Consider the following 27885-nt stretch of genomic DNA (forward strand, 5'->3'; position numbering starts at 1 on the left):
CGGGAGGGACTAGGTACCGTGGTGGAGTGTGGGAAACAAACTAAGCATGAGTTTTCCATAAATGGTTCGATGCTAGCTTATGTTTTGGAATGTGTTATACATTGACTATCATTGCCTTATATTAATTACATAAAGAATTGTTGTTAAAAATGTGAAGAAATTAATACCCCATTATATTACTTTTTTCAAAACTTGAGCAATCCTGTTTGTTTCTTGTAGAGGCAATAGAGCATGTACATTCTGGCACCAGGCTGCCAGATTCCCAGCCTGACTCAAAGAGTTACTAACTTATGCCTCGAACTTGGGCATATGACTTAGTCTTTCTGTGCGTGGGTTTTCCTGGTAATAAGTGATAAAGTAAAATTATTGTGGGGATTACATGAGATAATAGATATGTAAACTGCTTAGAACAATGTGTGTAGTTCGGTAGTGGTAATATTATTCTTTATATATTTTTGTGCAGAAAACATTTGAAATGAAAGTAAATTTTAGTCTGTCTTCAAACTTCTAACTTCTGGAATCTTCTGGCATCTCCAAAAGAATGTTGTGATTTAACTATTTAAGCATTAAGCAATTCAAAGTAGTTCAAAAAAGTTTTGTTCACAAGGAATCTGGTGAAATTATTTTACCTTTTACATAAGGACTTTACTTTAAAATAAGAAAATACTTGCTATTTTCTCCATGGTTTATTCTTTACTCTTTTAATTTTTTTTCTTAATGTTTATTTTTCAGAGAGACAGAGACAGAGACAGTGTAAGCGGGGGAGGGGCAGAGAGCAAGGGAGACAGAGGATCCAAAGCTGGCTCGGTGCTGATAGCAGTGAGAGTGATGTGGGGCTTGAACTCATGAACCTGTGGGGCTCAGACTCATGAACCGGGAGATAATGACCTGAGCCAAAGTCAGACACTTAACCGACTGAGCCACCTCCTTTCTCTCTTTTAAACACATCTGACTTACAGGCAGTGTGTCAGGCCCTGGGGATAGGACAGTGAGAAAAAAGCACACGTGGAATAAGGGAGTCAGGCTGTCTTACCTTTAATCACAGAGGTAATTAAATTATATGAAGCAGTAGTCTTTAGATCTATGAGAGTGTTTGACAGGGAGAACTCACTGGGTCTAAGGGTTGAGAAAAGGCTCACTTTAAGAAGGAACTTACATTGAGATCCAAAGAATGATCGATGGCATTAACTGGAAAAGGCATGGACATGGCAGGGTGTGCATTGCTGACAGAGACAGAAAGGAGCCATTATTATATATGGAGAATGTGTATTGAAAAAAAATAATTCTGGGACACCTGGGTGGCTCAGTTGGTTAAGCATCCAGCTCTTGATTTCGGGTCAGGTCATGATCTCCCACATCGTGAGATCTCCCACATCGTGAGATCGAACCTTGCATTGGGCTCTGTGCTGACAGTGCAGAGCCTGCTTAGGATTCTCTCTCCTTCTCTTTCTGCCTCTTCCCCAGTCTCTCTCTCAAAATAAATAAGTAAACTTAAAAAAAATTCTTATTTTTTGCAGTGGTAATATCTTCCTGTTAAATATATTATTTAAACATAAATCCTAATTACTAAATATAGAGAAATCATAAAATCATAAAATTTGACTCATAATTAACTATGATTTTAAAAATAAAGATTGGCTTCAAGTGTAAGATATTTATTTTTGATAATCCAAGGGTCAGATCATGCAGTCTATGAATAATCCTCACCATTTTTTTAAAAATAGAGCACATTATTTCTGTTTTTGTATATTGGCACCATTTATTAGATGATAATTAACAAAAGGAAGAGAACTATTTTATTTTTCTAAGTGTACTGCAAACCACAAGTATTTTTTTTATTTTTTGACTGATTCAGAATGAACTACTCTTTTGTCATAATTCTGATGTATTTTTTTCTTGGAAATAACTTACATGAGTTCTACAGTTTGTCTATAGTTAAAGCACAATGTTAAATAGACTTTGAGTAAAAATACCTGATATACATATGCTGTCAACAATCACATTTCAATTTATTTATTTATTTTTTTTAGCAACTACATATCCCTTATAACTTAAACATTATTCGTTTAGAATATTAGTTTTAATGACTGCATACTCCGACTGTGGCAGTGGCCTCCACCTGCTAGTGTGGGGTAACTGTCCCTCTCCTAAGTATTTTTGGGGGAGTCCAAAAGAGTATCTCACATGGGTTCCCGCAGCTATCTGGTGTCAAACACATGGTATCGTTACAATTTTCTTCTCTTCTGGCCACCCGCTAAGGTTCTGTCGCGGTCACTGGGCGGCGCCACTTTGGCCGGATTGTGTTGTGGATCCTGCTCGTAGCCACTGCAGGGGCAGCTGGACTGGGTCACTGCATGACGCGTAGGGCTCACAGGTGAAGCTGTCAACTCTGCAGATCTTGTTTGTGAGAAGACTTTTCACTGTTGGTCTAATTTTATTTCATGGCAATATAGGACTATTAGAGTTCATAGGTCTTCATCAGACTATTTCAGTAGATTGTATTTTTCTAACAGTTCTTTTAATCTGTATCTTTTAAATTACGGTTATATGCCTTTTTCGTTCCTAATATTGCTTCTCTCTGCCTTCCCTCTTTACCATTCTGGAGGTTTCACGGTTTATTTTTATAGTCTCTTCCACAGAGCCGATATTTGGCCTCGGTCTTACATGTGTGTTTCCTGTTTTAATAGCTTTTGCTGTTACTTTTATTATCTCTTTTCCTGTATTTTGGCTTACTTTGCTGGGGATCCCACCACCCACAGTTTTCTTGATAAAGCCTTATCTCACTATTCTTTAGCCTTTATTCTAATGCTCAAGATTGTACATTTTCCCTACGTGTTACTTTAGTTGCATCCTGAAGTTTTGATATATACTGTATTTGTTATTGTTCATTTTAATCTCATGATTAGAAAAGATGTCTGTGTGATGTTGACTCCTTTGTATCATATTTTTCTATTACACATTTTCCTTTATTTTCTAAAGTTTAAGCTGTCTTTAAAAAGATCGAACTGGCACATTTACTTGCATACATTTTCTGTTTCATGAAATTTATATCATTTTGCTTTTATTATTGCCATTTACCTTTTAAAAATTTATTTAATGTTTATTTATTGTGAAAGAGAGAGTGAGCAAGTTGGGGGAGGGGCAGAGAGAGAGAGAGAGAGAGGGAGGGAGAGAGAGAAAGAATCCAAAGCAGGCTCCTCACTGTCAGCACAGAGCCCCACATGGGGATCGATCCCATGAACCATCGGATCATGACCTGAGCTGAAGTCAAGAGTCAGACACTTAATCACCTGAGCCACCCAGGCACCCTTGATGTCAGTTCCCTCTACTTTGATTTTATCAGTCTTTCTCTACCTTCTGCAGTAGCATTGCAGGCTGTTCAGGAGAAAAACAAATGAACAACTGTGTGTTTCCCACCCCGACCCCACCTCTGCTCCAGTACAATGGTATTTTTATGGGACACAAATATCCTTGACACAAATTGCAGGAAGTACTTCGAGGCCTCTTGGGAAGAGGAAAGCTGTCTGACAACTCCCGTTTCTCTCTGAGTCCTTGCTATCTGCTTGTTTCAGTTTTGCTTTGCTTGTCTGCTTGATCCTCCCTCCCTCCTTCCCCCCCGCCTCTCTTCCTTGTTTCCTATCTTCATCCCTTCCTTTACCCTTTCTCTTCCTCAAGTCTTCTTCCTTCCATTCCCGAATCCTCATTATTGTTTTTTTTTTCTCCCCATACAAACATTTTCAAAAGCTGAAAAATCCCCTCCTAGATTCTTCTGCCTTTTTGGATCAAGGAGAAATGATCAATAGAGGCCATGTGCTATTGACTTGTTACAGGCTAAGAAAACCTGAAGAAAATCTCCTAAGTCCTTTTAAATCTCAGAAACCTAGCAAATCACTATATGCATAGTATTTTTGTTCTCTCTGAAGCAGTGAATCACTATAAATGAATGGGGCCACTGCCCCTTTAAGTAGAAACTGCCTGGAGGGGCCCTGGAACTTTGGGACTCCCTCCTGCTGTGCTGGGGCCACAGGAGTGTCAGTTGGCCCCTGGAGAGCCACCATGGTGTGCCCATCTTGAAACTCACTCTGTAGCCTAGTGCTAGACCTGCTGTGAGTAGTAGTTGTGGAAGGAGTTGCCCCCTGTGGTCCTCCGCAGGCTGTATTACCTTGAAAGGTGGTTGGCTCCTCAGTACCCATCCTGGAGGGTGAAATTAGGCTCAGTTCAGTCATTTGGGTCCCCACCCCCACTTGAGACATTTTAAAAGCTATTTTTAAAAACCACTTGGAAGATTATTTGGGGATTATGAAGGGAGGAATTTTTTGCCTTCAGGTGCAAACAGAGACGAATTGTACAGAGTCCTGTTTTAGTTTATGACTTTTAAAAATTTAGTTGGGTAACAACTTTTTAATTTGTTACATTCTCCGAGTGAAGCCATCACGAGTTGACTTAAAATTGTAGATGATTTAGAATTTTATAGTGAGTTTTTCTGTCAGAAAATATTAACCTTCATTTATCTATGCTTGAAAATGATGCCAGCCATCCTTCAGGATGTTTTCAAAATAGAGGTCTTTAAATGTATGTGTAAAGCTGCCGTTGCAATGGTTCTTTTGAAATGAATTTTTGTGAGTGTTTTTTAGAGCTGGCAAGTTCTAACTTCCTGTTTTAGTGTGTATATAGACGTATATACACACATATGTGTATATATTCATAAGTATATCTATATCCCGTATGTGTATACTGTTTTTATCTACTGTTTCTGTAGCTGAAATAAACTGACTTGAATCTGGTGAAAGTACCCATCCACTTGCACAGTTCTACGTAAATGGAAGATACTTGAGAGTAGTTGGTATTAATTTTTTCAGTTAAGAATTAATGTAGAATTACATTTTAAAAACCATTTAAATTTCAAAATAAGCTGTTAACTGGCTTAAAATTAGAGAAAATACTTCTAGGAATTTTGCAGTTAGCTTACCATCAAAAGACATAGATTATATAATTAGTTTTATTTAAAAGGAGGTGAATCAAAAGGATAATGGACAAATAAACTTTTAAGTCTTATGATTAAATCTGTAGATTCATGAATACTAACGGTTCGAAGAAAGGATACTGATTTTAGAGCTGAAATTGCAAATGGGAAGTTTTCAGCTTAGCATAAATGAAAATTCTTGAATCTTAAAGGAGAAATAAGCTTTTTTCCTAAATTAACCCTTGCATGGGATGGCAAATTTATCTAATTATTTTTAGTAAAAAATTGATTCACTTATTAATTCTAATTTATTTTGATTAATGGGTTCCTGAAACGTTTGTAAACTTTCTAACAAAGTCATCACATTATTTTAGAGCACTAAGTGGGCTAAGAGATCATTTAATATCTGATTGCTAATGGTCAAATAATATTTGTTTTTATAATAATACAGATGCAGATGGAAAGATTGTTGTTTTTAAATTTTTTTTAAAGTTTATTTATTCACTCAGAGAGAAAGAGAGTGCACACAAGCAGGGGAGAGGCAGAGAGAGAGGGAGAGAGAATCCAAGCAGGCTCTGCACTGTCTGTGCAAAGCCCACTGTGGGGCTTGAACTAACACACCATGAGATCGTGACCCGAGCCAAAGTCAGATGCTTAACCGACTGGTCCACCCAGGTGCCCTGGAAAGAGTGTTTTTTAAAAAAGAAAACATTGAAAGAATTTAGATTTTAGTTGTCGACAAATAGGCAGTGGGAGGTTATTGTTTAAGGTGTAATGTTTTTATAGCTGGCTTGTGATGATTTTAAAAAGACACTTCTGTGAAACCAAACAGAACTTATGATTCACAAATAAATATCCCACTGAAATTAATGGTTAGTTGAAATTATTTTGGCTATAAAGGATACATTTCACCTCAGTTACAGCATTATGTAATCTTATTTGCCTACCTTTTTTTGTGATATTAACTGCCTTCCTTATGATTGGCTTTAAAAGTAACTTAATACTCTGTAAGTGCTCTTACATGTATTGTCTCAGTTTGATCCTTGGCATGACTTGTGAGGGAGGCAAGGCAAGTCTTTTTATCCTTATTTTACAAGTGAAGAAATTGAAGTCAAGAGGTAGCTGCTTAAGGAGAATAGGTCCCAGTCTTTTAGCTCCTGAGTTTATACTTTTTTATATATGTTTAGTACATGTAAAGTATGCTCAATAAATACTTGTTGGATGAATTAGCATAAATAGTTTTCATCATAAAAGCAATAGATACTCATTAAAGATTTAACTAGAAATCTTTTTTTTTTTTAACTGGAAATCTTTTTAATAAACTGAGATCATATTTTATTGGTAATTTAAAATCTGATCATAGACTTGGTCTGAAGCAAGAAGGTTTTCTAAAGAAGTTTATGTCCAATTTTAGGGACGTGTAGGGAGAAAATTAAGAAAAGCTGTTTATTTTATCAAGAAAGCTAAAAGGGGAAAAGGAGTAAAGGAAGGGCTGTGATAGAACTTTAAAAGGGGGCGCTTTTGTCAAAACAATGGAATTTAAAGCAAATGGACTTGCAAATATTTGTTTCTTGAATTTTCTTTAATCTTCTATCTTTCTGAGTTTACTTACAGAATTTATAGGTAATACTGATATCTTTGTTTCTCCTGTAGCCATTTGGTGGATTATTCGGACTTGTGGACAGAAAAGATAAAACATGGTGGAAATATTTATTTGCTTAATATTTGATAGTTTCACTATCCCTGATAAAACTTGTTGTTTTTTAACTTCTTTTATTAATGCTAATTTCAGCTCTTGTATTATAAGACTTTATACTACAAACACTTAGCAAAGCTGCCTAGTTAAATGTGGAGCTTATTTGGAGAATGATTTTGAACATGGAAGGAAGGGGCAAAAATAGATAACCTCAAAACAAAGTTAGCTGCCTTTGTTCCCAAATTCCATTATACTTTCTACATACTTATCTTGAAATACTTAGCAGTAGACCATCTCTTTGTGTCTCTCTTACTAAAATACAGATTTTTTGAGGGTATAGATTATGACTTTATGTTTTTTGTCAGGTAAGAATGAAACCAGGTATTTTTTGAATGGATGAGAAGAGAAAAATCAGATATGCCAGTGGTTATGAGTATCTGAGGGGTTAATACCAGCATGCACGGCAAAAAAAATCCTGCTTTATATGAAAAAAGAGGAGGTTGTGAGATAAAAGAGATGACCAGCATCTGTCAAAGAAGTGAATTCAAATGATGCTGTTTGCAGATCACAAAAATGGCAGTAGTTGCCCTTGGCTCTTCCCTGAAAGTTTCAACGGTATAAATGCTGTCTAGAGTCATCGTCAACAGAAAAAAAAATTAGCCAAAAGATCTGATTATCTTTTCAGAAACATTTTAGCAGATACTCTATTTTTATCAATGTAAATGTCTATTCTGTTGGGTATGGTGGTGGGGAACTGAAGCAGGCAGGTCCTGCCACTCATGGCAGGTTACGTGTCCTCTAAGCCTCTTACTTTATTGGTAAGCTGGGGATAATAATAGTACTTCCTTCACAAGGTTAACATGAGGATTATTAAATAGGATAGATCAGGTAAAGTACATAGCACACATTTACAGGAAGCTGTCAGTAAAATGTTAGTTATTACAATAAGCAACACTCAACAGTTTTTGACCTACGTAAATAGAATTTCATCTGATTCAACCTAATATTCCTGTCATGTTTTTCTGTAATTTGTGTTCAGATTTTCACAGAATAAACTTCCAACCCTTTATATGTCAAAAGAGACTAGTTTTCACTTAATAGTTTTCTGAAAGGAATGAATTATTTTAGATGGTGCTCTGAAAATGTCAGTGGTCCCACATTTTTATCCGCTATTTTAAAACTAACCTTATTTATGTCAACATGATGTTAAGAAACTTAATTCTTTATTTGCACTCATTGAGGAGCCTGAACAATTTAAGAATTATATATGTACTAAAGGTACTGGAGAAATTTACTACATATATTTTGACTTCATAGTTTAAAGTTGATCAAACAATGCTGTGTCCGTGGCGGTAAAAATTTTGCAGTTCCATCTATATAACATGATGGTTTTTAACTACCAAAAAAGAAAAGCATGATCCATAATTGCTACAAAATATTTGCTGAGAATTCTAAGTGTTCACGATTGCATTTCTACTTCTTATACATACTTGAAGAGAGAATTTAGTTTTGACCTTAGAAACAATTTCTTTAAGTCAAACATTGACAATTTAATAAATTTCAATATATTTCAGGGAACATTAAATCAATATTTAAGATTTAAAAATAATTGTTGTATTATTTTGGTTAACGTTTTTTGAAATAAGCACATTAAAAAAAATCAAAATTTGTTTTCAAGTACGAAGTGGTGAAGTGCTTTTGAATGGGTACCACAAGGTGGCAGGATTGCATTTTTGTAGATTCTTTTTGCTTTGATGTACTGCAAACCCTTGGTTATCTAACATCAGAAGTTTTCCATGTGACTAACTATTAAGCATTTTATATACCAAAACTTTTAAACTTTAACTTTTCTGGTGGAAAACTTTCTAAACTACATTCCATGCTTTCCTGAATTCGTAAGCAGAAGAATAAAACGTAGCCTTTATCAGTGAGCCATTTGAATTCCAGTTATTGGATGGTGTTAAGATGAAGTGATAGCTAAAGGTGGTGTGGAGGAGATGCGGACTGGTCCCAGCAGAGACTGGATTTTGTGCTCTGAAAAGCTGTGCCTGACGTCAGCTTGCTTTTGGCTTCTCAGCGTTTTTCCTATTAAAGTGAAATGAATCATGTCAAGTGCCAGACCCTGGCGTGGTAAAACATGATTGTTTTGTGCAAAATTAAATAGCAAATGAAGGCAGACATTGCCTTCTTCCAGGGGGGGTTGTAACAGGTTGTTTGAGAAAAGGAAAATAAACAGCGAGGCCTTAAAAATTCGTCCTCAATGGCCCCACTGGCAAAGGTAGCCCCAGACAGTGAGGAATAGGATTCTGTAGTTATGAGCGATATTGAAAACCAATGTAACTGCTTGTGTAGCAACTTTAAGAAATTTTTCTTATAATTTAGACTCTGAACTGTATATAATTTTTACGAATGAGGTAACATTGATTACAGAAGATGTGTCTAGGCATCGGTGCATTTCCCTGGTAACTCTTCTTTTTTTCTGATCTAGTTATTGGAGAGCTCTTCCAAGGCAGTTCGTGTCTTTGTTGGTGATACAATAAGCACTGGGTAAAATCTTCAATCCCTTGGACTTCTCAGTTCCTTTCTGGATGCTGCTTTTTGCCAGAGGCTTTCTCTCCCCTCCCGTGTACTTCCAGGTCTGGAGCTGTTCTGTGAGTCTGTTACAAAAGACTGGACTATGGAGAGGTTTTCTTCTGGATTTCTTTCCTTCATTAATTATTTGCATATTTTTTGAATCTTTTAAAAGAGATTACATAGAGAATTCCTTGGATTAAATATCAGAACGAATTACTTGGACCTCACATAAGCACTAAGAAAGCAGTAGCTGAGCTCTACTGAGTAAGGGGAAAGGAAGAGAACGTGGTCTCTAATAACAGCCCTGTGTTTCTCTGACTCTCTCAAATGTTCATCCACCTGCCTGCCCCGTTTCCGCTCTCCAGAGTGATTATCACCTTATGGAGGGTTGTGTTTTTTGCCTTCATCTTTCATTCAGCCCTTCTGGGGTAACCAGAGACCTCTTACAAGCGCTCCAGAGAAGCCTCGGAACTGACTAATAAATTAGCTCCACCTGAAAATGGATATTAGCGCATAGACACTTGATCCTTTCTTCTCAGTTCTCCTTCGTAGTAACAACTTGTTTCTTTTTTTTTTTAAACTTATAGTAGATGAAGAAGTAGATGTATCAAGACTAAAATATATATGGTTAAATTGCCCTAGCTTGTAATTTTAGTATGTATGCATTTTCTTCCTGGCAAAGTACTGTATGTTTTTAAGTAAAAATAATCTTATTCAAGATTTGCGAACTGGTTTTGTGGATTATATAAAAGATTCATGCTTTAAGAACAGGCCGACCCCTCCCTGTGGCCTTGGGGCAGTTTTGGTGTAATTGTACACTCTGAAACTCAATTAACTCTAACTTTGAGATCACCTGAAAGATCTGGTGCAAGAGCTCAGCCAAGTTCACATCCTTCGACGTGCTCTGCAAAACGTTTACGTATTAGCAAGCAGCTCATCTGAGGCTGTACCAAGTTTGAACATTTAACGGTAAGATAGTTTGAATCTCACTAAAGGGATTTAAAGAATTAGCGCACAATTTAAGTATTTTTCTCATCCTAAATGTGGTTTTCAGATCTATTTAATTCTTGTTTTGATGAAGGAATTTGGGCTTTAAAAATAAGGCATTATGGTTTAATTTTTTTAAAAAGAAGTTCGAGTTGGTTAAGGGGCAGTTGGTTGCTGACCAGGAATGCCAAGCTAAAGGGTGGGGTTTTATCCTATAGGTAGTGTGTAATCATTAGAGGACTCCTAAGCGAATGGGTGATGGGCTAGAAAGGAAAGCAAATTTTAAGAAATTAGCCTGGAAGGCAGTATACAGGATGAATTTGTTTGGATCTGGCTGAATAGAGATTGGGGCCAGGTTAACCAGATGATATGGCAATAATCTGGAAGTCTTAAAGATATGGGTCCGGATTAGGATGATGGCAGTAGGAATAGAAAAAGAAAAGGCAGACATATTATCAGGGAAGAATTGATAAGACAGCAAATTGCTAAGTGTGTTCAAGAAGAAACTGTTATATAAAATTTCTATTTTTGTCAAAGGCAGAAGTCTTAGACATAAGCCCATCTTCTACGGGAAAACTATTTCTGTACATTTAGCATATTGCAAATTCTTCATAATAAAGGAGATAATGCTACTTGATTTAGAGCCCAACAATGCAAGATACTGTTGATTTTGAGCCTGATTTTGTAGCATGATACGGCTAAAAAAAGACTTTGAGAGATTATGGTGTAGTGCTTCTCAAATCCTGGCAGCCTCAAAATCACGTGGTTTGTTGGGGGTGGGCTAAGTGTTCTAGGGGCTGCAGAATGTTGTGGGTAGGAGCACAGACTATATGTAGGTCTGCAGGCTTTGAACCTGGATCCACCCTTTGCCATGGACAAGTCATTTCACTTCTCTGCCCCAGTTACCCATTAGGGTCGTTGCAGGAAATCAGAGGAAACATACAAAGTGCTTAAGAGACTGCCTGACACCCTGGAAATGCTGACTAGATGGCAGCAACTATTGATATTTGCTGGGTATATATCATTTCCTGCCTCTGGAGATTCCAGTCCACACCTGTGACATTGGACTCAGGGATCTGTATTTTCATAATATCCCTTCCTGTGACTGATCACCAGGTGTGAGAACTTGTTGCAGCTTGCTTTTCTACCTCCATATAATAGGACTGGATTTAAACCACTCTGTGCATTTTTTTTATCCTTTATTTTGACGTTCCAAACATGGCCATGTTTGTAAATGGTATGTGTTACTATTGTAGCATGCTCTATCAGGAACTCCTTTTGAATAGTTGACCTAAATCCCCCTGGAAATTCCTCCGAGCCTCCCTCTACCCCCGTTTCTCCCCACTTTGTCGCCCCAGTGGAGTTGAGGCTCCTAGCCCTTATGTTCCAGCCCTATGCGCTGCCTCTCCCAGAGATGGAGATCAGCGCTCCTTGGTCTTGGACTTCACACTCCAGCTCTGCTTATTCCCCATCCTGCCTGTGCTCTCAGACAAATCTGTATACATTGTATTGGGGAAAACTAGTATGGTTAAAAACATACAGTACCTTGCTAGTCTTATTGACTAATTACAATTGCAGAGTTTTTAAATGCATAAATTATATCAGGTTTTTGTTTTTTTAAGTTCTTCTTAAGACCTATTCTCCAATCCTTTGATTATTGCTGGTTTAGTGGTTCTTAGCCCTGGCTTCGCATTGAATTCACCTGGGGAACTTTTAAAACCTAGCGGGACTGAGGACTCTCACTGATCGATTAAATCAGGATGGGCCTGAATATCTGTATTTGTGAAAAGCTTCCCAATCGACTCTAAGGTTCAGCCCAGGCAGAGGAGCGCTTTTAGGCCCAACTCCCCCCAACCGTCTCACCACAGTCTGGTCAGACAAAGGAGTGCTTAAGCCTTCTGAAGTGAATATAGCTTCCGGGGTCTGGCAAAGTATTTGGGGCAGGGAAAGAGAAAGGGTCTGTAAGCCTCTTCGTGTCCACCTGTCTCTGGGCTTTAGACCTTTGTAGATGCCATTCCCAGATTGTTCAAGGCCCTCTGTTACACTGTCTCCTAGAACTGTAAAATTTTCCTTAATAGTGCAGGCATTCCTTCTATGCCATGATATGTATATTCCTAAAAAACCTCATTTTGTGTGCAAAAAATAAGACAGCTTATGGAGAAAACAGAGTTGGGGCCAACCACTCAACACTTAGGCAGCTTTGTAACCAGAGCAGGGAGGGAACAAAAAATTGATACCAGCTCAATATAGCTGGAAGCTCTCATGGTAGATCTTAAAAATACACGCAAAAAAGTAGAGTGAAATGCCAGCAATATTTTAATTAGAGCAGAGGCGGCAGGTGCTAAGATAATGCAGAAGAAATGAAGCTCTAAGCCAGTGGGGCTGTGGTGAGGCTGGTACAAGAGTCAGCTAAGCTGGCATAAGCTGAAAGCTGCACAGAGCTGGTGGGGGGAGCTCCTGGTGGAGGGCTTGCTTTTAAGTTTCATTAAATACAAATGAAAGGGCTCCTGCTGCTGCTATAGTGTGCTGAGGGCTTTTTCTTTTCTTGTGAAAGGTTGCGATTCACTGGATGTCATGGCTCCTCTTGAAAAACCCCTGTGAATCAACAAAATATTTGTGTTATCCTGACATCATATTTTCATTTACTAATCACTTATGCATTAATATGCCTTCCAGAAACACATGCATGTTACAGCAAAGTGAACTATATATCACAATTTGTAATCCCAGACTGCTCTGGCACACATCTTGAGTGAGGCCTGTCTTTCCCACTAGAATGTAAGCTCCCTGAGGTCAGGGACTGTGACTGTTTCGATTTCTGGTCCTTGCAGGCATTTGCTGAATGAATGAATGACTCGGGTAGAACTTTTCTAATGAAAGTGGTGGGAGCAACTAGAGATAGGAACATTGAGTATGCTTTTGAAAAAATTTGAACCTTGAAAGTGAATAACCTTATAGAAAGTTTGGTAAGTAGAGGAAGAAATAACCTCTGGTCCTCTTCTGTAGTCATACCCTAATACTGTTATTATTACATGGCCTTTTGAAATATATATTCTGTTAGTTCTCTATTGTAACAGATCATCCTAAAATTGAGTGGCTTAAAACAGCAGCAAACATTATCTTACTCCGTTTCTAAGGGTCAGGAATGTGGGAGAGGCTTAGCTGGACAGTTCTCACTCGGGGTCTGTCATGAGGTTACAGTCAAGATGTCAGCCATCTGAAGGCTTGGCACTGGGCTGGAGACTCCACTTCCGAGATGGCTCACTCACATGGGTGGCAAGTTGATGCTGGCTCTTGACAGGGTGCCCTTAAATCCCCTGCTATGTGGAATTCTCCATAGGGCTGCATGAGGGTCTTCATGACATGGCAGTTCGCTTCTTCCAGAGAGAATGATTGAAGAGAGAGTAAAGCAGAATCCTTGTGACTTAGTCTTAGAAATCCTACACCATCTTTTGTGCAGTATTATTCTCAGGTCAGCACTATTCATTATAGGAAAGGACTTTACAAGGGTATGAAAACCAAGAGGGGTGGACGATTGGGGACCATCTTGAATGCTGGCTACCGCACATACGCATTCATGTTGATAGGTGTCATCATAGGTCATGGATAGTCTATTATCTTTTTGTTCCCTTAACATTAGATATGTATTTTCTATGTTGCTTAGTTTCTATTATTGTTTGTTGAATAACTCCCTAGTTCCCCTTGTTTCTAAACATGTGATTATAAAATATAATATACTTAATTTTTCCCAAAACCCAACTTAGCAGACATTGAGTACTCCCTGTGTACATAGATAAGCATTTTAAATTTGCCAGTGTAATCTTGCAGATATGAAAATGTAAACTATGTATATACGTATAAAGTATCTCAATTATGGGTACAGTAAGCAGTATGGAAAATGACTGGTTTTTCTTTTTTTTCTTTCGTGACTTAATCTATTCTGGCATTGTTCTCTGATAATTACTATGATTGGATTGCAGGTAAGGATTCCTGTAAACTTCTCCTTTATTATATCTTAAGAGCAAATGAATATAAATTTGCAAATATAATTTTTTTCATTAAATCCTCTAATCAAATGCCACACATTTAAGGATTTAGACGTATCTTTTAAAGGCCATTAAAAAAATTTTTTTTAATGTTTATTTATTTTTGAGAGAGAGAGACAGAGTGCAAGTGGGGGAGGTACAGAGAGAGAGAGGGAGACACAGAACTCAAAGCAGGCTCTAGGCACCAAGCTGTCAGCACAGAGCCTGATATGAGGCTTGAACTCGCAGACTCATGGACCTTGAGATCATGACCAGAGCCAAAGTTGGCCACCCAACTAACTGAGCCACCCAGGCGCTCCTTAAAGGCCATTTTGAAAGAGAGAACAGTTTTCTTTCTATAAACTTCTAATGAAATTCAGTAGTTAATCTGAATTTATTCTCATTGACCTATTTCTGAGTTCAAGTGTATAGTGTTCTTATACATGGGCTGTTTAGCCATTGTGACTTTTAATTAGAGTTAGAAGTGCAACCAGTCTGTGAGCTGAAGTTTAGCTAGGACTACTGTTTCTATAATTCTGGGTAGACTGAAGATTAATACAGGTATGTCAGAAGCTTGAGAATATGTGAAATGACCTGAATTTGATTTATAGTTCTTAGATCATTACCACTCTTCAAAGAAATTTTCAAGGACTTTTAAAGTGAAATTCTGTAATTTTAGGAAGTCACATATAGTTTTATATCCGTTTATACTTCTTTCCTTAGGCTTATACACAGATGGTGAAGTCTTTTTTATTAGTTTGTCAAGTAAAATCGACCCCTTTGGTCTAACACTTAAGAAACTTAGGTGCAATATTTTCTTATATGATCAACTTCAGTTTTAGGATTAGTTGGAGGAAGGTTTAAAATTTTTAAGTGGATCTCTTTCCCTGAAAAGAGTGGCATGATTTAAATTATTTTTTAAGTTTCTCAAACTCTTAATAAGTAGAACATGCATTATAATTACACGTTGACTTGCTGTTTGTACATTATATATCTTACACATAAGCATTGCTTTTCAAAGATAAATAAGCAGAGTTTCTAAATACTTCCAGACATATTCATCATCTTAATGGACCTGGCATTGTATTGCATTAGTTTGTTTCCTTGTTCCTTACTCTCTTCCACTCTAGTTTTATAACTTTTTAAGTTACTTTTTGCCCTTTTGGGGCTCTCTCTAATTCTTTATATCCTCTTTTTTCATGTGGAAATGGAGGCTATATCAAATTCTTTAAACACCCAGATAAATACCATAAGTAGAGTAACTTCTAATATCTTGTATCTTATACTAGACTTTTAAATTCCATTTATCCATCTTTATATGACAAGATTTGTGTTTATTTGGCTTTTTGTGTTGTACTTGTGCTCCTTCATTTGCAGGCTTGTAAATGATCCATGGGAGTAGACGACCCATCTAACTAAAAGTAGTGTGGGCCAGCGGACATCTGGCACATTTGCTATAAGATAATCACAAAGAAGGACTCAGAAGGCTTACTGGAAACACATCATTACTACGTCCTTTTGTTGTACAAAGTCTGCTCTTATTTTCCGTAAAAGATTAAAGGAGGCCATTGTGATGTAGAGTTTACAGAGCCATATTTTCTACTAGGCAGGACCTTTCTAAAAATGCTTGTATGTGAAATAAGTGTTTGATGTTATATGACTTGAACAAAACAAGGTGCTTAGCTAAATGATAGTGATTGTTCTTGTTATTTTGCTGAAATAACATTCATGTGTATGTACGTGGGCAATCTAGGAGTTCTGGATTATTCTTATTGTATAATGGTTGCTGTGTAATTTATATACTTATTTGTTAACAGCGATAGAATCATTTGAAATGTTGATTATATTTTGATAACTTGGCTTCCTTTAAAATCACTCCCCAACCTGCTTAACTGGTTAAGACCCTTTACCAGAATTTCTTCCTAGTCTCTGCTTTTGCCCTTTTCCTTTCAGCCTTCATGCTGTATCCAGGATCACCTTTCTGAAATCCAGAACATCTGCCTGTAGTAACGCCTTCAGGGTCTGCTCCCATCTCCTAGAGGCAGGGTTGATATTTGGCTGGTTTGCACTAGTTAGGTAAAATTGGCTGTTTATAACTGGCATCTATTCTGGTGGCCTGGAGCTCATGTGTTGTGGGGTAAATTTCAGATTCTTTAGCAGTGTTTTCAAGATTTTTGGATAATTGAAGGATTTCTGGATACTTCTGCATCCATTTTCCACCATTCTATAATTATTTCAGATGTTCCTACTTCTGGGCATCTTCCACAAAGATACTTTGCCTTTCTGCCTATTTTGGACATGCTCTTAATTTTCCTTGAAATATTTTCTCTTTTTCTGGTCTAATGATGTAAGATTATTTATGAAGGATTTAATTTAAGAGAAAACCCCTTTGTAAAACCTTTCCTGACTACCCAATGCCTACAATACTCCCCCTGTCCCCTTTTGCTTGTTGACCTCTTCCTATGCTTTCTTTGGTTCTTGCAACACCTATCATACTTATTACTTCACACTTAAATTATTTCTTTAGTGACTACCTGTGCTAAGCACTGCGATAGCCCCACAGTCCGGGAAGGGTGGTAGATTTGCAAGCAATAATTACATTGCAGGGGAAAGAAATCGACTTTTTGAATGAGACAAACCTGAGTTCAAATTCCAGGTCTGCCATTTAACAGCAGTGTGACAGTGGTCAAATTAACTTTGCTGGTCTCAGTTTACTCATCTGTATATGTCATGGTAATAGAGGTGAGCTGACTATTAAACAAGATAATATGTATGATGCTTACTATATTGCCTAGTGCATAGTTATTCGATATGTATTTTACTAGTTGAATTCAGTTTAAAAGTTTAGTCTTGCCTTTTATTTTTCTCTTTGAATCTTAATTTGTAACAAGAAAGCAGTTTTCATCTGAAAACATTTCTCCCTTCTAGTGCTCTGTGGTAAAACTGGATAAGTTATATCACTCCTGCTAAGGAAAAACATTGTTTACCAATTTCTACCAGCTTTTTAGGAGAGGGACTATTTCACTTTTCAAAAGGAGCCCAGTGACTAGCCCAATGCCAGACACAAAATGTTTGTGAAATAAATAAGTAGTTACTGTGTAATAAATATTTGTGCAAAAAATATCTGTGGAAGGGAGCTATCATGGGAAAGAAAGACTGTCTTCCCTTCCTTGTTCTGGGCATGAGTTCACTTGATTTCTTTCTGGAACAACAGGCATACCAAAATCATGGGAAGAGAAGTCATAGAAGCTGATGGGAGTTTCCCTCCTTAGCTTTCACTTGAGAGACTCAGATGGTACAGACAGCTTTCCTGAAGGAGGCTACCAGGACTGTAACATAGTTTGGGACATTAAAAATAGGCGGGGGGAAAAAAAGAGGGGATTCTCTTTAAACATATAAAACAAAAATGTTAGGACTCACTCTGTGAACAAATTCGTCATGTTACAGAGATTAAAGCAAATCTTGATTTTCCCTTTTACCGAAACAATGAAATCTTCATTGGTTCTTGGAATGATTAATTATTATGAATTTGTTCTTAGGATTATTATTATATGGTTAGGAACAAATAAAGCAAGTTGCGTAAGGTGGTTCTCACAGCTGAAACATATTCTTTTGGATATGATCTCTAATAATACTGTTTATATCAGGCTATTTTCAAGAAATTTTCTACTTTAAAGAATAAGTAGAGACATGTGATTTGGAAAAATTTGATTTAACCCAGAGCACAAGGTCATAGCCTTCACTGCTCACCTTACTGGTGTGGGAAATGCCAGGTTCTTTGTGTTAGCTCTTCATTTTACATAGGAAGAAATAACTTCTGGAAATTTGAATTAAAGTCCAACTCCAAAGCTCAAGATCTGATTGTTGCTCTTTAAAGTTGCACTTAAAAAGTCAATTCTAGGGGTGCCTGGGTGGCTCAGTCGGTTGAGCGTCCGACTTCAGCTCAGGTCATGATCTCACACTCCATGAGTTCGAGCCCCGCGTCAGGCTCTGTGCTGACAGCTCAGAGCCTGGAGCCTGCTTCAGATTCTGTGTCTCCCCCTCTCTCTGCCCCTCCCCTGCTCATGCTCTGTCTCTCTCTGTCTCAAAAATAAATAAAAAAACATTAAAAAAAAAAAAGTCAATTCTAATCAGGGAGTAAATAGACTTTGAGTCTTGCAATTGCATATCTAGACCTAAACGACCAAAAATAACATCATAGATTATGTTAAGGGTTGTTTAGAAGCGACACTTTAATTGGAATTAGAAAGGGTGAGCCAGCATTATTTTGACTTTACCTCTCTTGGGCCCTATAGAATTTTGCTTTTAGGAGAATGTGGAGAATTTTTGCTGGTATCAGAATCTTAGAAACATGAGGAGGGTAAATGTGATAGAAATAGGGACTCAGAGATAATCAGAGACTTCACTAATCTGTTTAAAAAGTGAAAGTAGATCCTAGAACTTTTTCTATTTTAAAATGAAGGGACCTTGAAATCTCCAGAAACCTAATTTTGTGGGGAGACTTGGATTAAATGCATACAATTAAAATAGGTAACCTGTGTCATCAAACTGATAACTTGATCCAATATAGAGCCTTCTTCTTCAGTTTGCTTCTGAACCATTGCGGGAAATTCTGCAGTTCCCTGGTCTGTACTCTCTGCCTCTCCCGACAGCTACTCTTTGGAAATCATAGAGATGTTTGAAACTCCCAGGCCAGCCACTACTGGCACTAAGAGAAGCAGCTTCTGAAGGATTTGCAGATTTCCATGTATGGTCTTTGTATACAGATAGTGCTGTCTCTTTGGGAGGAAGGTTGTTCCCGTTCGTTTGTTTCCATTTGCTCTTCGGTCTGTCTGCTCAACAATCTTCCCGTTTCTTCTGTTTCTTTAGGGCTTGCTCCTGCTGACTTCACTAGAAGTGAAGGTTCTTCACTTGAGGTTGCTGTAGCCATAGAAGTTTCCGTTATTTTCCTGGGTTACCTTTGGTGGCTCAGGGTGGGTTATCTTTGGTTTATGCCTCTTGATCTGGAGAAATTCCATGTTCTCTCCTTTGTCTCAAAACGCCCTCTTTCCACCTTTTCCTCGAAACTTAAAAGCTCCTCTTTTGTGTGCACTGCTTGGTGTTTTTGAATCTGGGTGATTAGACATGTTTGGGATGTTGAATGCGTGCTTTTCTGTATAGAAAAATTAACATTTGCAAAAGAATAGCAAAACATAATCTTCGTAGCACAACAAATGTGGTGGCCTGACATACATGGTTTATGTTTGAGATATGTGTGTGTTTGTGTCTCTCTAGGTGGCTTGGTTCATTCAGCTGGTGCAGTTTCCTGCTTTCACTTAGTATTTCTCGAAGACATAAACATAAGCAAAACATGAAGTGTGCATTATACTCAAGTTGTTCTCTAACATATATAAATTGTTTTGGAATAAATTTGTGTTTTCCAAACAAGTTTTAAAGCAGAACAGCTTGCATTTGATAGGCTCTTTTTTTGTCTTTTGGTATTTTTTTTTTAAAGTTTATTTATTTATTTTGAGAATGAGAGAGCACGCGCGAGTGCGAGAGGGGGACATGCAGAGAGATGGAGAGGATCCCAACCAGGCTTCGTGCTGTGAGTGCGACTTGGGAGCTCGACCCCACGAATGAACTGTGGGATCATAACGTGAGGTGAAATCAAGAGTTGGACGCTTAACTGACTGAGCCACCCAGGCACCACTAGGCTCTTTTAATTAAATTTAAAAAAAAAGAGGGGCGCCTGGGTGGCTCAGTCGGTTAGACGTCCGAATTCAGCCCAGGTCACGATCTTGCAGTCTGTGAGTTCGAGCCCCGCGTCGGGCTCTGGTCTGACGGCTCAGAGCCTGGAGCCTGCTTCTGATTCTGTGTCTCCCTCTCTCTCTGCCCCTCCCCTGTTCATGCTCTGTCTCTCTCTGTCTCAAAAATAAATAAATGTTAAAAAAAATTTTTTTTAATAAAAAAAAAAGAAAAAAAGAAAAAGGAAAAGCGTGATCTGTAGTTCTAGGTTATCTTCTTGAACTATTTTATGATACTTCGCTCCCCTCCATAGTCTCTGTTCTGTTTCTGAAACTCCTATTGTTCAGATATTAGCCCTTCTAAGCTGCTGTTCTTTGTTTACTTCTCTATTTTGGTATTTTGTTTTAGTTCTGAGATATTCAACTTTGCTTTCTGTCTATTCTAGTGAATTTTCACTTGTGCTCTCATAATACCCATTTTCCGGTTTCCCGGAGTTCTTTTTGGCGTTCTGTTGTTGTCTTTCTACTATCATTATGTCCATGTCTTTTAGCTCTTTAAAGTTTCCTCGTTTCCCTACACTCCCTCTGTTTTCTCCAGGTTCCTTTTCTTCTGAGTCAGCCCTTGCTTGTTGTTCAGCTGTGTAAGACTAGGGTGGGATAAGGTCCATGTTTCCTGCAGACTCTCTTCCCACTTGCATGGTGCACTTTGAGAAGCATGTGGTTTACAAGTATTGGGCTCTTTAATGCATATCAGCTATCTTCTGGACTTTATTAATGCTTTGCTTAAGTTCCTGCTGGATGAATCACCATCTGTTTTCCAGTCCTCCAAACTGTCGAAATTGACAGCTGTCCTATTTCTTCTACCCTTGTATGTTTCTTTAGTGGTTTGTAGGTAGAAACTGAGAAGAAAGAAGTGTGTTTCATCTCCCATATTAACTCACTTTTCAACAGTTTTGTTGTAGAAGAAAGTAATTTCTCTGCAAGATTCTCATGGTTTCATGAAACGATCCAAACCAAGACTCAGAAAAGAGCTATCGTTGCCTATCTAGCGCTTGAACTTTGTAGGCAGATGATTCTATCATTTGTTTATACGTTCAGACAGAAAAAAGATTGAGTTTTTATTGGAAAGTGAAAAGTGCTCCAAAGTAATCCTTGAAGAAACTAGTTTAGGGGACTACAAAATGGTATGTAATACCTATTACTGTATTGCTATTAAATGCACCATAGCTCCTCTTAAATGCACTGTGTATTGTAATTCTGATCTTAGTAAATCTTTTCCACCCACAGAGGACAAGATACCAAAGCACAGGTGATCTCCTGCATCATATATCGCTTACTGCATGTTCCTGTGATGCTCCACGATAGCTTGACCTTGTTGGGACTCTTGAATATCAGACGAGCATTTCTCTTACTGTCCTCTCCATTTGAAAAGCTGTTCCATGACTAATTCCTTCATTTCTTTCTGGTCTTTACTCAAAATACACTTCCTCAGGGAGGCCTTCCTTGACAACTTTGAGGTTTTACCCTGTGATAGTGCGTATCCCTGCTTCCACTCTGCAGTTTGTCTCCTGGGCACCATCACTAACCCACATGCTGTGCAGTTGCCTCTCATGTTACTTTTTTAACCCCATCTGAATGTAGGTTCCATGAGGGTGGGGATTTTGTTCACTGCTAAATCCCCAGTGCCTGGCCCAGAACAAGTGCTCAATATAGATTTGTTGGATTTTCTTCACTTTTTCAACTGTTTCCATATTCCAGTGAAAACCAGTCTTTCAAGATTCTGAAGATTATAAAAATGTGATGGTATCTATTATGTTAATATTGCAGATTTTTTTTTTTTTTTTTTTTTTTTTTGCTTTTCTTAGTGGTGATGAGTCTGGCGTCAATCAAGTAACTCAATCACACAACTCCTTTTCGCCTCAGTTTCCTCATTGTGTAAATGAGAATGGTAATTGTTCCTTGATGAGAGAGATATTGAGGAGATCAAATGAGTTTACATGTAATGGGTTTGAAATAGAGACTGACAGGTCATAAGTGTGATTAAGTGTTTGCTGCTCTTATTATCATTATGATTATTATTTCTGTTCATTTTCCTTCATTCAGTAACACCATATTGAACATGTACCGTAGACTAGGTTGTGACCTAGGTGCTTGGGACACACTGGTAAATAAAACAGTAAGTCCCCCGCCTTCTCCAGCCTTCTAGTGCAGAGATGCAGACAATAACCAGAGTAACTAAATGGGGATGACACTTTGAACACTTTCAGGCTTAGGGGAGTGGAAGCACACAGGGATTTCAGTGGTGTTGGTCACCATCTTAGTTTGGTGCTGGGTTTGTGGGTGTTTGTTCTACTGTTGCACTTCACAAATGTTATGTATTTTATATGCTTTTAATACTTCATTTTAAGAAATCTTTTCTGTTGCAAGCATAGTAAAGCGTTGTGGGGCGCCTGGGTGGCTCGGTTGAGTGTCCGACTCTTGATTTTGGCTCAGGTCATGATCCCAGGGTCATGGCATCGAGCCCCATGTCAGGCTCTGTGCTGAATGTGGAGCCTGCTTGAGATTCTCTCTCCCTCTCTCTCTGCCCCCCCCCTCAAAAAAATATAAGTAAATAAAGTGTTGAAACAGGTTAATTACTCATTTAACCTACTTATCCTGATTAGAGAGTTGATTTTTAAAAATCCCTTAAAACTAAGTTAAAAATGTTAACTTAGTTGGTGCCCCCCTCCATTTATTAAAGGCAAACTTGTTTTTAATTAACCCTGCTTGTACTCCCAGTGTCTATTTGAAATATTTAGTTTTATGGAATTTGTGCAGAATTATCCTAACTTGGGGTAGATGATAGGAATTATGCTTTGTCACTGACACCATTTTCATGACTTTTGCAAAGCATTCTTGTTTCATTCGAAATAATATCACTGAATTTTAAAAATATTTGTAGTATTTGTGTAGTGGGATTAAGGATTTCATTTTCTACATGAGACTGACCTAGAAGAATTGCTTTGTGTTTTAACTTCGCCTTCAAAACAATTTCAAGCTGTTCAAATTAAAGCATATTCAATTAACACTATTTCTTTTTATTAGAAACACGAGTGTAATAGTCTGATAAATCAGTATATTTAAGATATAAATTATCCTATAGTGTCTAACCATAATGACTATAAGGAACCTTTACTGCTTTCAGGACAGGTGTTTTTACTGCATGAACCATGCAGTTCTGGGGTGTCTAGGAACTGCCCACCTTTTGGTTCCATTTGGTAGTGGAGTCGTGTTCTATATACAGCAGCATCCGCTGACTGGAGTTTGGAGCCTGTCTGTTTAAGCGTGGTGTTACCTTGGGCAAGTTGTTAGGCCCCCCTAAGCCTCAGTGTTTTTGCTTTTTCTTTAAATGAAGAGAATAAGGGTACCCACTACCGCAGAGTAGTTGTGAGGCTCAAATAAGAAAATGTATATTATATGTATATTATACATATTATACATAAAATGTATATTATAACCAGTTGATTGAGAAGTCTCAGCTTCCCAGGGTATGATTATGCAGCAGTTTTATCTTTCTAATAATTGTACCAACTTTCCCCTTGGCAAGCCCCTCCTTTTTGCCGTTTAGTGGGGCCGCTTCACGGTATCTCACTCTGGTTTTATAACTGAAGTTACTTTTCTAACTTACTGTTTAAGTAACTTTTGGTTCTTAAGACTTAGTTCTATTATTCAGTGACTCTCTATCCTACTTGCTTCAAAGCTGTCCACTTCTGCCAAGTCAGGCTAATAAGCTTGAGCCTCTAGCAGTTTGGAATGGAGATGGGGGTAGGGGGCTGGTCTGTTCCCATATCTATCTGCCCCTTCCCCCTTCCCTGAGCGAGCTCCCCTGGTGTGGGGCTGGGATGACAGGAGAGGGAGAAGACAGGTGTCCTTACCTCAGACCTTGCAGTGCTCTCCTTGGTCAGCCTTAATGGCTATTGTGTTTGCGATCTGTGGGCTTGCTGTGGACATGTGGTGACCCCCACAGGCTCCACAGGTAAGAGTGCTCCCAAGTGTCTCACCTAGTTCTTGCCAGTCCCTTCGGAGACTGGCTTCATCTGCCACTTGCTCCCCAACTGGTGGCTTTACACTGTGATCTTCTGGAACTCCCTCTGTTAACTCTTTACTCAAGTGTCTTAACCCACTGGGGAGAGTAAACATGTAACGATTTGGTTTTATTTCTTCAAATAACTGCTACTAATTGTGTCTTGTTGAATCTCCCTTTCACACTGGTGCCAGGTTTCCTTATCAGCACTCGGTACATGTTGGTTATTTAAACACAGTTTTCTAAAACCTAGCTCTTCACATTTGGAAACTTGACTCTGATGTTAGAATCAACGTTCTCTTCTCGGTCCACCTCCCACCCCCAAAAGGAAAAGAAAGCTTAGTCTGGGTCCTGGCACCTTTTTCGGGTAGTGTTTGTCTCTCGCATCCTTCTCTTCCTCTTCTCAGTAAGTAGTGCACCAGCTTTGGGGGTTAGGGAGCTCAAGAGAGGCAGAAGGCTGTGTATCAGCTGCTGCCGGGTCCCCTTCTCTGTGTTGGTTGCAGCTGCTTTTCTGTCTCTTTGGCTGACGGTTGGCTCTACCTGTGAGGCAGCCGTTCACACGCAAGCTCTCTCATGAGACGTGTTTGGTGGTTCTCATTGGAAAGCTGACCTGATCTCTTCATTCCCAGCTCCCTCCATAGCAAAACTACCTTCACCTTCTTGCTTCCTGGTCTCTTCATCCAACAGGATGCCCTTCCTGGACAAGGTCTTGCCAAATGGCTCCAGCCTCGCTGTCTTCTGTGGTATCCATGAGGCCCACAGAAAACCCAGGTGTCTGCCATATCAAATGGCTGCCCCAACAGTCTGTGGCCTCTCAGCCCCGCCCTCTTAGCCATATCCATTCCTGAAGTAATCTCATCCACTCCCACAGCTCCTCACTGCCCCCCAACAACTTCCAAATATTTACTCAAGCCAGATCTTACTGAAATTCCAAAGCCATATTTTCCACTGCCTGGGATGTCCCATCAGTGTCATTTTCCAGAACTTGCCGTCTAACCACTGTGTCATCCTGGTGAATGTTATTACCTTTCACCCATTCACATAGTCCAGAAGCCTGGGAGCCCTCCCGCCTCCCTTACCTCCTGCAATCCAGTCCTTCTGTTCCATCTCCCAAATATCTTTTGCATTCATACCCTCTTCTCTCTACCTGCCCTTGTGGGTTTGGCCCTCATGATTCCTATTCTTTCACTGCAAGTCCCATCTCCTTTTGTCTTGTACACTGTGGTCTGGGGCAGGCGGGGGGGGGTGGGCGGCGGGTGGTGTCTTGCTGAAACCCACATCCCAATGTGTCACTTGCCTGCTGAAAATCCTCTTGTGTAGACCCCATGGCCTTGGACTGAAGACCAGTCTCCACCTGGTGGCCTGTGAGGCTCCCCAAGCTGTCTTCAACTTTTCTTTCTGCTTCCCTCTACACTTCCCACCACTACCTCCCAGCTTCCTACTCCCTCACCACACTCAGCTACCCATAGGTGTTCGGCTCGGCCTGCTGCTTTATCACCCTGGTTTTGCCTGACCATTCCCTTTTCAGAGCATTCTCATTTTCTTTGTACCTTGTGGTCTGACTGCATGACTCCTACTCACGTTTCAAGGCCCAGAGGCAGAGTCTTCTGCTCTCTGAAACACCCTCTGGCTCCTCTCTGCCAACCCCCATTCTCCTTATAAACCCGGGTATCTTCCCACCGCCAACTACCCCCTGGTCATTGACAGCAGAGACCGTGACCTATTCATCTTGGTAATTTTAGTGCCAGGCCCAAAGTTCCTGGCCTCTTATGGGTGCTTAGTATTGGACAAATACGAATAAATGAAGGAAGGAATGCCTGAAGAACTAATGCATAGACAATTTCTTTACTCCAGTTTGTATCTTAGGTAAGATGTACTATAGTGGCCACTTCTTTTACAGTAGTTGGAAACAAGTCGTGTATAGTTGTGTAGAGTTGTATATAGTGTGTATAGATATAAATATATATAATATGTACATAAATAGACATGTATATAAAAGTATATATCCATCTAGAATTCCTGGTCTGCCTGTCTAGAAAAGAATTATTGAATCAAAAGTTGGTTCTATGCCTCATCCTACAATTAAGTAGATAAACCCTGGACAAAACCCACAATGTCTTTCAGCTTTCATTTCGAAACCTACAGAACAAGGAACTTAGAACTATGAGATGTCTAAGGTCCATTTCAGTATATGTGCTGCCGAAGCGAGCACACTAACGTCCATTTCAATGGAAATGGACTGTAGAATTCTGAATAGATCAATTAAAGAAACCCTCAGGCCCTTTGAAGTCCTGGGGCTAGAGTCCAGAGAGACCATAATATGGAAATGTGTCCTTTGATCAGAGCAGAAGGTACTTATTAAACACTCACTGTGTCCCCAGCGTACAGAGTTACCTTTCCAATTTGTTAATGCTTACTGAAGACTGTGGTACATTAGAAATTCAGTAGCTGTGTTAATACCCTTGAATTTATGTTCACCTTTGTAAATAAAACTGTTCAGTTGAGCTCTGATTGTTTTAGGCTCACCAGAGGACTGACTCTAATGGCCCTAAGTGTTTCTGCATGCATAGAATAATGGTTAATCCACTTCCTACTGGTTCTTCTTTCTATACTGCTTATCATTGTTGACATCTTCTGGAGTTTAACATGAAAATGTAGCTTAAAGTAATTAGTTATTTTTAAAAAGTTAAAAGAAGAGTTTGAAGTATTTATTTTCCATAACTGTGCAAAAGTAAAATAGAAATGGTATTCATTCATTTTTGATAGGAGACTTGCATGAGATTCTTGAAATAGAAAATCATAATCAGGACAACTTTGTATTTCTTCAGATGTTTTATATAGAGTATATCATCTGGCTTCTAAATCTGAGATGCCCTTTTTTGTCTCTGGCTCCTGGTGTTCAGAATCTTCCAGATTAAGAAAAGTGATAATTTAGGAAGAAATTTGGCTTTGCAGACCTTATTTTCAGAGAGATAAAAAATAAAAAAGAATGCTAACCATTTAAGTCCTGTTGCTTAAAGACACTGGGTCTTTTTAGGATATGGGCATTCTTTTGGGATTAGTAGTTATGTTAAGTAAGGCAAAGAAACAGAGGTATGTGCATGGGAGACTGGAAATTGTTTCTAGAATTGTAACAATAATTTGAAAGCAATCATAAATGCTTAGAGTGAAAATACACAGAAAAATGTATTTATAGAAAGCCTTATATGTGTGTAAACACATAAAAGATTATATTTAAATTTATTAGCATTTTATGATTTTTGAAGTTCTCACTTTAAAGCAAGTATTTTTTTTTTTTTTTTTATCAAGCATTTTTAAAAAAATCTTTTAACACTATGGGATTGTAGAACTGTATGTTATCTTGACTCTGGGATTTAGGAACTCTGTAGTATCAATGTACTTAAATTAGTTCTCTTATAGATTAATCACCAACAAACTTGACAGCTTTAAGAACAAGGCAAAAGTACAGTTTAAAATTCAAACCAAGTAATACATTTGAAACGATTATGGAGAAATTAGTTATAAAATCGGCATTTTAGGTCTCGTCAATGAAAGTGTTCAAGTCCTTGGATTATATCATTTTTAATAGCTTTTTTCTTTGCTTTTACTTTAAAATACTTTTAATCAAAATAATACATGTACAGGTGTCTGAAATAGTCAAATTCATAGAAACAAAGTAGAATGGTGGCTACTGGGCTTGGAGGGAAAGGGTCAAAGAGGAGTTGTTTAGTGGGTATAGTTCTAGATGTGCTGGATGAAAGAGTTCTGCTTCACAATGGCGTGACTACACTCAGTGCTACTGAGCTGCGCACTTAAAAATGGTTACATTGGTAAACTTTATATATTTTTTA

General features: G+C 38.4%; 1 protein-coding gene across 2 annotated transcripts in view; it reads left to right on the top strand.

The window, feature by feature from the left end:
• The window catches only part of TSC22D1 (TSC22 domain family member 1), a 132320-nt gene that overhangs the window by 89455 nt on the left and 14980 nt on the right, over positions 1-27885 (top strand). The window contains exon 1 of one of the 2 annotated variants that reach the window (XM_042974974.1): positions 4018-4106. The exons of the other annotated variant lie outside the window; for it this stretch is intronic. The gene's annotated coding sequence lies outside the window, so the exon portion shown is untranslated. Of the gene's footprint in view, positions 1-4017; positions 4107-27885 lie in introns of those variants that run through there. 2 annotated transcript variants of the gene reach the window in all.

This window comes from Panthera tigris, chromosome A1, assembly GCF_018350195.1.
Source record: "Panthera tigris isolate Pti1 chromosome A1, P.tigris_Pti1_mat1.1, whole genome shotgun sequence".
NCBI lineage: Eukaryota > Metazoa > Chordata > Mammalia > Carnivora > Felidae > Panthera > Panthera tigris.